This window comes from Hemitrygon akajei, chromosome 1 (genome assembly GCF_048418815.1).
Source record: "Hemitrygon akajei chromosome 1, sHemAka1.3, whole genome shotgun sequence".
NCBI classification, from domain to species: domain Eukaryota; kingdom Metazoa; phylum Chordata; class Chondrichthyes; order Myliobatiformes; family Dasyatidae; genus Hemitrygon; species Hemitrygon akajei.
The window spans coordinates 196,811,775-196,824,535 of NC_133124.1; positions in this window are offsets into that span (position 1 = coordinate 196,811,775).

Sequence of the window (12,761 nt, forward strand, 5' to 3'; positions counted from 1 at the left end):
CAGAATTGGAGCTTAAATTTCCCCTGTGAAAAGAAATAGCATGTACACAAGAAGTCCGATAGATGTCATGAAGACATAAATGAAGAGAAAAGTTATATCAGCATGAATGGTATTTATCCTGACAATCAGGTCCACTGCTCTAAGGTTGCTCTTGGTTTTCCATTATCCATGCCTATTCCAACACCGTTCAACCACAAACATCGCTTTTCGCAACTAGAGATGCTCAGAAATTGAAGACATCAAAGTATTGGAATTACAGCACTGAGCCGCAGTAAGAAAAGCACATTATATGGGCTGGAAGAGTTTCCCCCTTATCCTCATCTGTTGCAAAGTCAGCTGCCCCATTAGTAGGTCATGGGTCGGTCCATAACTGCTTCGAAACATGATGCTCTGTTAACTCAATGCAGCGAACAATTTGTGTTGAAGGTACGTCTGAAGCCGTTCCATCCTCACGACGCTGCACGCCATTTGTGTCCCCCATAATATGAAACTGTGGAATGACTCTCAATCAATCATCCAATTGAAAAATTACCGCTCAAATTCAGCAACGTTCTTTCTAGAATAACTGAAATCTCAGCCTATCAGAAAAATCGATGGTTAATGTTCGTCAACAATCTTTAGAATCACTGTGCTTTCCTGCATTTTGAACTTTTTGTTGTCAAATCGTTAGCAATATCCCTGAGTCCAGCAAGTCTTGCAATCAGGCTGAATGACTTGAATGATCATAATCAGCCTCCATAATGTACCGGTGAGTTAGAAATACACATATGTGGGTTGTGGTCGGGGTGTCTCTAGTTTTCAGAGGAATAAGGATTCTCGGAGTAGCATTCAAACTCAGCGTTCGAAGCATTTAATATCTAGTTCGTTTTCTTTGTCTGTCTTGATCACTGCACTGCAGCTATGCGGGCCAAGGTGCTCGATGAAACACCGACATCTCTCAGTACTGGAATGCGATAAATACAGAAGTTGAATGCAAGCTGCAGATTTACGATAAATGACACATGGAAACCGACAGCGTAAAGCAGTGCTTAATGCAAAATATGCGTCCAAACTAACCGGACTGACAGCCTACTTCCATGATGGTTCAGTCAGACTATGAGGGGTTATTGATAAGTTCCTGGCCTAAGGTAGAATGAGTCAATTTTAGAAAACCTGCCATATTTCTTTTTTAACATAGTCCCCTCCTATATGTACACACTTAGTCCAGTGGCCGTAGAGAATACGAATCCCTTCTTTGTAGGAGTGGTCAACGGGGCGGGGTGGGGGTGGAGGGGAGAGGTGATTGATACGTTCGTGGCGTAAGGTAGAAGGAGATGAGTTATTAACTTCAAACTGTCTGCATTCTCACTCAAAGAGTTGAACTGCACGTGCATGTAACGAGAGTGTCTTGGACCCATAGATGGTCCACAGCTTGGGTGATTGATGTTCAGTGGCCTAAGGCAGCAGGAGATGAATTATACAGCACTCTTTACATGCACGTGCAGTTCAACGTTTTGAGTGAAAATACAGATATTTGAATTTATAACGCACGTCCTTATCAATCTTACTTATCTATCACCCCATGCTGTTGACCATTTCAGGAGGTCCAAGATGCTGACCCCTACAAAGAAGGGATCTATATGTTACACGGCCGCTGGAGTAAGTGCGTAAATGGGGAAAAATAAGTGTGCTAGGTTTTCTAAAATTGATTCATTCTACTTTAGGCCTCGAACCTATCACTCGCCCCAAGTATTTCACAGGAAGTGAAAAGGTATGCGCCGATTATTCAATTCTTCCGGCATGGGAACAAACTCGCTTAAAATGAACATTTCGGAATTCGAATTGGAATTTGTTTATTGTTGTCACGTGTATCGAAATATAGTGAAAAGTGTGTATTACATACAGTTCATGCTTTGGAATGCAGAAAAATAGGTGCAGCTGCAGATAAAATTATGCGCAGGTAGCAATAAAGAGCAAGATCATAGCGAAGTTAATTGGGAGGACGAAGAGCAGATAGTTTTCTGCAAAGCATCTATTTAATAGGTTCATATACGGGTGCTAGAGGTTATTTTTCACCATGCTTTGCATGGCTTTTGCAAGTTCTGTCATTCGGAATGAATGAATGAATGAGAGAATTTTTGAGGTTGTTGCGGGCTTTGATCATGCAGCCTGATATACTGTGGCATTGGGAACTTAAGTCAAAAGTTCATAGAGGGGGGATGCTGGTATCCTTGATATGCTGAGCATCTATAGCTTTACCATGCCATGGTAGGGCGGGGCCATAGCAAACCCTTATGTGTCCCAGTCGGATACGTTCTATGATGCTTCTTTAACAATTGGTAAAGGCCGATAGGGAGGTGTAAATATGTATATATATATATATATATATATATATTACTTCCTGATATAATAGAGAGGTTTCTAAGCTTTTTGATCCGTCCTATCTGCATCGTTAGAGTACGATACAATACTGACACTTCACACACACTCATCCTCAATATTGTTGAGTTAAACAAAACTCATCTCTGAAGTCACAAATACCCTGTTTACTTTTTCTGAATTTGAGGGAACGGTTTTAATAACCCTATATTACATAGTCTCCGTTCTCCTTCCTGTTCACCTGCTCCTCGTTAACGTGATATGTCTTTTTTTACGCTGGCATGTTCTGCAAACATGTAAATAGATTAGAGCATTATGTAGCCACGTAGCAGTGAATTAGCAAGTTGCACGATAGGGGAAGAAAGGACAGAGTTGTAGAACATTGGTGGTCAATTGCGAGTCAGTTGGCTGGAAGCCAACAATATAGTTTTCGAGAGAGGTGTTATCTCCCAGGATCCGGAAAATGGTGATAGGTTTGCTTGGATCTGCAATTCAGACAATAAATCCACTGGATATGACCTATCTGGATGGCTACAGCACGAACATAGAAAGGAGCAAATGGTTCAGCAATAACATATCAAGAAACTAATAGCCTGCACTAATTCTCAAAGTGGCAGAAAATATTGATTCCAACGAATTATAAGTATTAATTGTCACTATTCACAGAAACATCAGCAATGATTTTCCAAATGCATAGTGGAAATTCGTCAACGTTTCAATAAGAACTCATTTGAAGTCACTTTATGTATGCATAATAGTGAGGCAATTCGCACGATATTCAGATAAGGTAATTTCACCTAGATATTTTGTAGGAGTTGGATATATTAGTTTTAAGAATTTTACAACTTCCTGATCCAAACACTTGCTTGAGCAATTGAGAGTTCAGCAAATATGTTAACCGCTCAGAATATCCTTTGTAATTAACAAAGTAAGAGAGGAAAATCAGTCCTTTCTAGATCTAATTATCTAGTTAAAAATCTAATTAAACTAGAGTCGAGATAGAAAAAAGGAAAATGTCATTATATTAAATACCTGAACCGCCTGGACCAGTGGAAGTTGCGGACTCTGTTATGAAGAGAATTATTGACCAAATATTAACAACTTCGTCTTCTTAAGATTTATTTCTCAATTGTTTATGATTACGATGTTTACAAATCAGCTGAAGATAACATGGAAATTGTCCAAGGATGCGTACCTGAGCAAACAATAAATACATCTTCCTTATGATCACAGTCATTCTGACCGAGGGGAGAGGAAGGACAACTGGACAGAAAAGATTCACTTCCTTTGCATTTCACTTCGTCCAGCCAAAGATCGCCGACGTCCTGGATAATTTTACCCGGCACTCGAGTCAAAAGGGCAGACCCACAGCCCAACTGTCTGCAAGCTACATTGGCATCGTCCAGATTCCAAGAATCATCACATATCGTCCCCCAGATATCATTATACTTTATCTCCAACCTTCCAGAGCAATTGGTGTTGCCGCCAGAAACACGCAACCCTTGTTCTAATGCAGAAAAAAAACACTCATGTTGCATTAATGAAAAATTCTAAATGGAATTTAAAATGATATTGCAACATGTAGTTTAGGTTACCTGCTTCATAAACATGTTGAGATACATTGCCTGCTTCGAAAGCCTTTACACTGGACCGGTCTGGTGTTTTGGCCTCTGATGAGAAGACAAAAAAAAACAAAATTCCCTATTTATTTTTAAAAATGACGTTTAGAATACAAATCACCAGATCATGTATTCCATCTCTTACCTTCACATTCAACACCTGCATCTTCGTTGTGTTCACAGTCGTGTTTCCCCCAAGGTTCTGCATGACACTGCCAAAGTGTCGACTCGTATGAGAAACATTTTATTCCATTCAGCCATATTGGATCAGACCCTTTTCCATATTTCTTAGAGTAGTACTGAATAGATTTCACGGTTCCGCAGTTCATCTGCTTACAGATCACGTCTGCCTCTTTGCTTTCCAGTTCCCGGGAACAAACGGTTCCCCATCTCCCATTGTACCGCACTTCCACTCTCCCTTCGCAGCTGTGATTTACACTCACCAGGCGCATATCTTTGTGTTCTGAGAACAAAGCAGTTAATGCAAATGTCCTAACAATATTTTCGTACGGCAGCAGACTTAAATTGTTTTTCTAAATAAAAAAGGCGTGTGATAGATATTTGCGATACCTCTAAACGACTGAAATCGGACGAAGCACTCCGAAGGGAGTGTAAATTGTGGACAGAAAAGGAAATCAGGGTGGTAGGAAAGATGTTGAGAAGTAGGACTTGAAAGGTAGTAATCTCGGGATTACTGCCTGGGCCACGTGACAGTGAGTATGTTGATAGCATGAGGTGGTGGACAAATCCGTGGCTGACGGATTGGACCAGGGGGCAGGGACTCTGATTTTTGCATAATTAAGATCTTTTTTCGGACAGGTATGACCTATAACAGAAAGGACTGGTTGCCCCTAAATTCGATGGGGCTAATAACCTGGCGGGACGGTATGCTAAAGCTATAGGGGAAAGTTTAAACGAGGAGTGCTGGGAGGAGGGGACAGAACTGAAGAGACTGGGGAAGAGGCGTTTGGCTCACAAATGTAGAAAGCTGGTAGACAGTTGCAAGAGTGAGGATAGGCAGGTTATAGAGAAGGGACGTGCTCAGACCGAAACTTTGAGATACGTCTATTTTAACATAAGGAGTGTTGTGAACAACGCAGATGAGCTTAAGCGTGAATCAGTACTTGGAGATGTGATGTAGTTTTCATAACAGAGAATTGGAATGCTCAGGGACACGAATGGTTACTACGTACCAGGATTTAGATATTTCAGAAAGGACAGGGAGGGAGGCAAAAGTGGTGGGGCCGAGGCAATGTTGATCAGAGATAGTGCGACTTCCACAGAAAAGGTGGATAGCATGAGATCTTGTCTATGGAGTCTCTGTGGGTGGACGTTGCGAAAAGGAAGGTTTCAATAACTTTGCTGGCTGTCTTTTTATAGGCCGCCCAATAGTAACAGGGTCATCGAGGAGCAGATAAGAAACATATCCTGAAAGAGTGTATCATAACAGAGTTGTTAAGATGGAATATTATCAGTTCTCAAAATTCAATTGGCATCTCCTCAGAGCAAGGTTTTAGAGGGGTTGTAGTTTGTTAGGTGTCTTCAGGTAAGTTTATTGTTACAATATGTGTATAATCCTACAAGAGAAAAGGCTGTACTTGATTTGGTATTGGGAAATGAGCATGGTCAGCTGTCAGATCTCTCAGTGGAAGAACATTTTGGAGATAGTGATTATAAGTCTATCTCCTTTGCAATAGCATTGGAGCGAGATGGGAGCAGACAAGCTAGAAAAACGCTTAATTTGAGTAAGGGGAATTATAAGGCTATCAGACAGGTAACTAGAAGCTTAAATTGGTAACAGATGTTCTCAGGGAAACGTACGGAAGAAACGTGGCAAGCGTTCAGGAGATATTTGTGTGGAGTTTTGCACAGGTACGTCCCAATGCGACTGAGAAGTTATGGTAGGGTACAGGGACCGTGGTTTACAAAGGCTGTAATAATTCTAGTCAACAAGTAAAGAATAGCTAATAAAAGGTTCAAAGAGCTATGTAATGTTAGAAATCTAGAAGATCTCTAACAGTGCAAGTCACTTCTCGATCCACAAAGCAATATCGCCTTGGATCCCATGCCTCCTAACATAACGCTAATAGGAAGGAGCTTAAGAAGGACATTAGGAGAGCCAGAAGGGGCCACGAGAAGGCCTTGGTGGGCAGTATTATGGAAAATCCCAAATCTTTCTACAAGTACGTGAAGAGCAGGCGGATAAAACCTGAAAGAATAGGACCTATAAAGTGTGAAAGTGGGGAAGTATGCCTGGAACCGGAAGATATAGCAGAAGTACTTAATGAATACTTTACTTCAGTATTCACTATGGTAAGGATCTTGGTGATTGTAGTGATGACTTGCAGGAGACTGAAAAGGTTGAGCATGTAGATATTAAGAAAGAGGATGTGCTGGAGCTTTCGGAAAGCATCAAGCTAGATAAGTCAGCGGGACCGTTAATGATGTACCCCGGGCTTCAGTGGCAAGCGAGAGTGGATATTGCTGAGCCTCTCGCAGTGATCATTGCATCAGCAATGATGAGGGGAGAGGTTCCGGACGATTGGGGTCTGCGCATATTGTTCCTTTATTCAAGAAAGTGAGCAGGGATAGCCCAGGAAATTATAGAGCAGTTAGTCGTATTTCAGTATTTGATACTTTCATGGACAGAAATCCTGAGAAGCTGGATTTATGATCAAGTGGTTAGGCATAATATGATTCGGAATAGTCAACGCGGCTTTGTCAAACGCAGCTCCTGCCTTACGTGCCTGGCTGAAGTTTTTGAGGATGTGACGAAACACATTGATGAAGGAAGAGCCATAGATGCAGTGTATATGGATTTGAGCAAGCGATTTCATAAGGTACCTTTTTCAAGGCTTATTGAGAAAGTAAGGAGGCATGGGATCCACGGGGACATTGTTGTGTGGATCCGGAACTGGCTTGCCCACAGAAGGTAAACTGTGGTTGTACACGGGTCATATTTTGCGTGGAGGACGGTGACCAATGGTGTGCCTCAGGGATCTGTTCTTGGATCCCTAATCTTTGTGATCTTAGTAAATGACCCGGATGAGGAAGTGGTGAGATGTGTTAGTATATTTGCTGATGACTCAAATGGTGGGTTTATTATGGATAGTGTAGAGGACTGTCATAGGTTACAATGGGGCATTGATACAATGCAGAACTGGGCTGGGAAGTGGCAGATGGAGTTCAGCACAGTTAAGAGTGTGGTGGTTCATTTTGATAGGTCAAATATGATGGCAGAATATAGTGTCAATGGTAAGACTCCAGGCAGAGTGGAGGATCAGAGTGCTTCTGCGGTCCGAGTCTATAGTACACTCAAAGCTGCTACGCACGTTGTCTCTGTGTTTAAGCAGTCATACGGTGCATTGTCCTTCATCAATCGTGGGATCGGTTTAAGAGTCGAACGGCAATGTTAGACCGGTATAGGTCATTAGCCAGATCCCACTTCGAGTGCTGTGCTCAATTTTGGTCGCATCAGTAAAGGAAGGACGTGGAAATCATAGACACGATGCAGTGGAGATTCACAATGCTGTTGCCTGGATTGTACAGCATTCCTTATGAGAATAGTTGAGTGAACTTCGCCTTTGTACTTGGTGCGACAGAGGATGAGAGATGAAATGATAGTGGTACAGTGTACAAGATGATGAGAGGGATTGATCGTGTGGATAGTCAAAGGTTTTTTTCTTTTCCCAAGTCTGAAATAGCTTATTGGAGAGGGCACTGTTTTAAGTTGCTTGGAATTATGTACAAAGGATATATCAGGGGTAAGTTTTTTTTTACGCCAAGAGTGGTGAGTGCGTAGAATGGGCTGCAGGCGGCAGTGGTGGAGAGGATAAGACTGGGTGTGTTAAGGGACTCCTGGATGGCCACGTAGAGCTCAAAAAAATAGAGGGCTATGGGTAAAACCCTGGCAGTTCTACAGTAGGGACATATTTGGCACAGCTTTGTAGGGCCGAAGAGCTTGTATTGTGTTGTAGGTTGTTTATGTTGCTAACAAAAATATATAATCTAATTAATTACGGAATTTGGAGGAAAGGAAACGTGGGACTGATAGTGCACCTCTGCTGGATTTCAGGCAAGTTCAAGCACTGAATCTGAGAATGCTTTGTGTGAAAATGTGGAAGAGATTTTTGTATATTTTCCCCGTGCTCAGGTATGATGGCGAGAATAAGCATAGCAGCAAGAAATACATAGTCGGAAATAAATGGTAAAGGTCCATGCAAAATGTCAGATTCAGTGAAAATTTTCAGCCTTTGGAAATAGTTTCTCCCTCAGTGTCCATTCTGATGACACCCCCCCCCCATTAGATTATAGCGCGCTTCCTGATACAAGTACTTGTGAAGCGACCCTGTTGTCTTCTCTCTATCTGTACTCAGTCTTTGCAGTTTACGCAAAGATTACCTTGCACTCTTTCCATTCTGACATCTTGCATTTATTATTGGCGTTGTTAACAATTTTGTCTCCTCATCACAGAATGATCACTCTGATCAACTTCTGCAATCAAATATGTCGTTCAGATTAGTTTCTGGTCCTCTAATAATCAGCATCGCAGTTTCGCACCAACTTATTTTTAATATGCTGTCATCTCTTACTGTAACAGTATTGTTTGTGTATTGGTGGCGGACGCGTGGAATTCAGAGTCACTGACGGTAGTCGAGATAGATACATGAAACTTAGAAAAATATAGGCTATTCCGTAGAGAAATTGTTGGCATTCTCTAGAGAAGTTTTCATGGTCGGCCCAACAGTGTGGGCCGAAAGACCTGTAAAGTGTTATAGATTTCTATGTTTTTACGTTTCTGTTTCAATAACCCTAATGTGTGCAATAAATCGTTTCACACATCTCCAAAGTGAACACTTTCATAGCACATTGCAGACAATCGGCATAAAGGAATCGCGCTTACCAGAACACTCCACTGTCACATCTTCTTTATGGCTGCAGTCATGTTGGCCCCACTGCGCCGAAGGACATTTCCAGAGATACTTTTCAGTACCCGAACATCTCATTTCATCCAACCAAATTTCTCCAGTGCTTCGTCCAGAGTTAGGAAGAAATCTTTCCTCCAAAGCATAACCACAACCTAATTGCCTACATACCACGTTAGCATCAACCAGATCCCAGGAGTCATCACAGACCGTTCCCCAGGATCCATTGTAATAAACCTCCAGTCTTCCAGCACATGCATCTTCACTTCCGAAAAGCCTTAACTGCAAGTGATCTGTTGAACAGAAACATAAAATGTTACTCATGTCATTGCATTACAAATTGAGCTCATCACCTCGTTCGCATTTATGAAACATCTCCTGAAATTAAGGTTTGTAAGTAATTGTACAATGATGTCACAGTATATTTGAAATTGAAGGTGCTGAAGTATGAAATCAAACCCAAAAGTTTGTAAGAAATTAGCATCTCTGCAGCGCGGATTTGATCTTTCGACTGAACTGGGCTCTCAGTCACCGGTTGATGGCTGAACCAAGTTATGGCACTTCACATTTATACCGTGCATAGAACGTTAGGCATTGTATGTCCCAGGTGCGGCTTCTCTTTCACCATTGTACCGCATGCAGTACCATAGTCCAATCATGATGGCAGGCATTTGTTACTCTACTCGGCGGGGGGTGGGGGGTTTATTTCTTCTAATCTGGCATTTTCACTGCCTGAAACATGGTCGATATCAGAGCGGTCCCGTGTAATTTTAAGGATATATTTATCTTCCAAGGCAGAAGAAAGACTTCTGGGCCATATCGCTCGGAGGAGAGAATATGACCACTGCACCTCCTGCCCAATTGCTCCGGCTCTCCAATCAGAATATCAAGTATGGGGTGATCCAATTAGTCACATGTTGCCAGAAATTGATAAGGAACTGCTGCTTATGCACTTGTGTCTTACTCTGTATGATGTCTTCACATATACAGGAATTTAATCAGTACACAATAGAACCACGTCAATTATTTTAGATTGAGAGACATCATTGTCGTCTGTTAGGCACATGTTTCTTTCCCAGCGATGAGTGCACACAACTGTAGTGATTTCCTATGGATGTTTCCATCTTGCCATCCAGTTACATTCATGCTTCATTAAGAGGAAGTTTCATTTTTTTAAATTAACTTACATTTCAAATGTTGCAAGCAGCCGTTTTAATTGTAAATATTAAGCTCCATTCCTAATGTTCTCCGTTCAGTCTGACGGCCCAATCTAAAAAATCTCAACTTTTCACAATACATTTAATTATTTTATTGTTGTTGCTGTTGTTGTTGTTGTTGTTGTTGTTGTTGTTGTTGTTGTTTTCCCCAGTTAATAATGACGTCTATGCTCTTACTGCTGCTATCGCCATCGCAAAATTTGGCCGCTGGCTACTATCCAAATACAATATATGATTATTTGAGGTGAACATCAATAGCGTTTTCAATTTCAGAGTTTAGTTAGCAGCTTCTCTACTTGTTTGTCAACTGATAGCATACTTTAGCTCTAGCACCGTAAGCAACTCTGTCGTAGACAAACCCAACCTACAGCATGGCAAAAAAGCAGTGCTATGGAAATTTCAAAAGAAACTACGAGGACCTCATCCCTTGGAGAGGAAGGATCTTTGCTAAATGGACGTATGAATTCTCACGTAACAGTTCTATTTTATTATATCGTCATAATGACGATGTATCTTTTGGAAAATTAGGATAACGGAGGTAACACTTGGTATACAAATTCGTTTTGATCTGTTATTGTTTTTTTCTCTGAACGCGACATTCACTCATGGTTAAGCTTCCCCATTACTACCGCATTTTGGAAATCCCTGTACTATATCAGCCCAATTATCAACTCATGACTGGAAAATCACATTGCATTAAGCATTTGAGTACAGAACTTATATCTGTACAACGAAAATACGAAATAATTGAACTCCGTGCAGCACTCTCAATGAGCATATTGCTGGATGAGCATCGCCTCTCAGACTTTCTCATTTGTTAGTCATCATCACCATCTGATGTCCCATCTACTGTCATTGTTTCTATAATCTGCTGTCACAGACACGCACACACACACTCACAGACAGACACACACACACACACACACACACACACACACACACACACACACACACACACACACACACACACACACACACACACACACACACACACACACACACACACACACACACACTTGTGTGTATTGGAGAGTATGTGTCAGAAGGGTTCTCTACCCGATAAGACAAGTGCTCTGGGATATAATGTTTCTTTTTTCTTTGAGGAATATACGAATAGATGTACCGTCTTCGCACTCCATTCCCTGTTCAAGTGTCTGCAGTCAAGCAAATATCAGTTTACGAGGATAATAAACGCACGGCTATTGACTGTGGAAATGTACACGCAGTTGAAGACGAATAGTTTCACAACCAAACTAATGCTGTTTCTGCACGCTGCAGCATCACTGCTGCGCTGCCACCTACTGATACGTTTTTTTTTCCCAAAGATTGCGTTTTAGAAGCTGTAACCAGCATCCCTTGAACCAAACTATATGTTTCATAGTACGGGAATTTATGTTAAATACAGAAAAATTGTCACATAATTTTCACTGAAACACTTCATATTGAGAGTTTAGTCTGAGAGTTTCCTATATATGGATCTGAAACTTCATTTTCGTAACTATACAGACTGCAACATGAGCTTTCGCACTCCCAAGTCTGTATTCACCCGCTGTTACTTCAAAGTCCATATATTGAAACTGGAGCTGTTAGTATTTAACAGAAATCCCATTTCGATTCCTGATTAGATTGAAGCGAAGGATAAATGAAATTTCCATACTTTATAGCACTGAAGCACCCTCCCATTCGGCCCACATACCAATGGTGTATGAGTTGCGAAATCGTGTATATAACATCAACATCTAGTGTGTCACATATCCATTGAAGAAGACTAGATACCGACTCTACGTAAATTTTGTATATTCTGCCCAGAAAGAGGTGGCTTCCTCTATATTTAGATTTTTATTCATCTGCCCAGGATGCGCAGTCTTGTAAGCTGGTAGACGAATTACTACAGTGAAATTACCTCTGATGTCCAAAAAAACTGTGGAGTCTGTTGAGCGGGGTATCGGGCCGTGTTGATCATATGCGTGTGTGTGGGGGGGGGGGGGGTGCTGTGGTCGGGGCCCATTGTAGTATAAAATAGAAATACTTCAATTGGAAATTTGCACCGATCTGGCTAGATACCAATCCGTATGCCACAATGATTCTGAATTTGTCGATGCATTATGAATGGTCACGCCAGCTTACAAATTTTCATTGACACATTTTTGACAATATTCACCTGAACACCGGACACCAACGCCCGTGATGTCAGCAGAAGACCTTTTCAACAAAGAAGTGTTGCAGTTTCGCATATGAGTCTCATTTCCTTCACAGTGAACTTCGGTCACCCATATGGGCCGTGCAGTTTCGCTGTACCTCGAGGAGTTGTAGGCGGATGTAGAGAAGCCGCAACGCAGTTGTCTACAGACAACATTCGCATCTTTGAGATTCCAAATGTTATCCTGCACTCTGTGCCAGGTTCCATTCTCATAAACCTCCACTCGGCCATCGCAGCGTCCTCCCCCATCATTCAGTCTCAGAGACCAATGTTCAGCTATCGAAAAAGTTAGATAAGGCGGTTAATATCAAGCGAGAGTATTCAACATATTCTTTCAGATATTACTGCAGAGTTTGTTATATACACACATTTTCCTATGTGTGACTTAGCTTGCGAGCAACATCAATAAAGTTTGTCGATCCATTTGAGTTATAAAAACGCT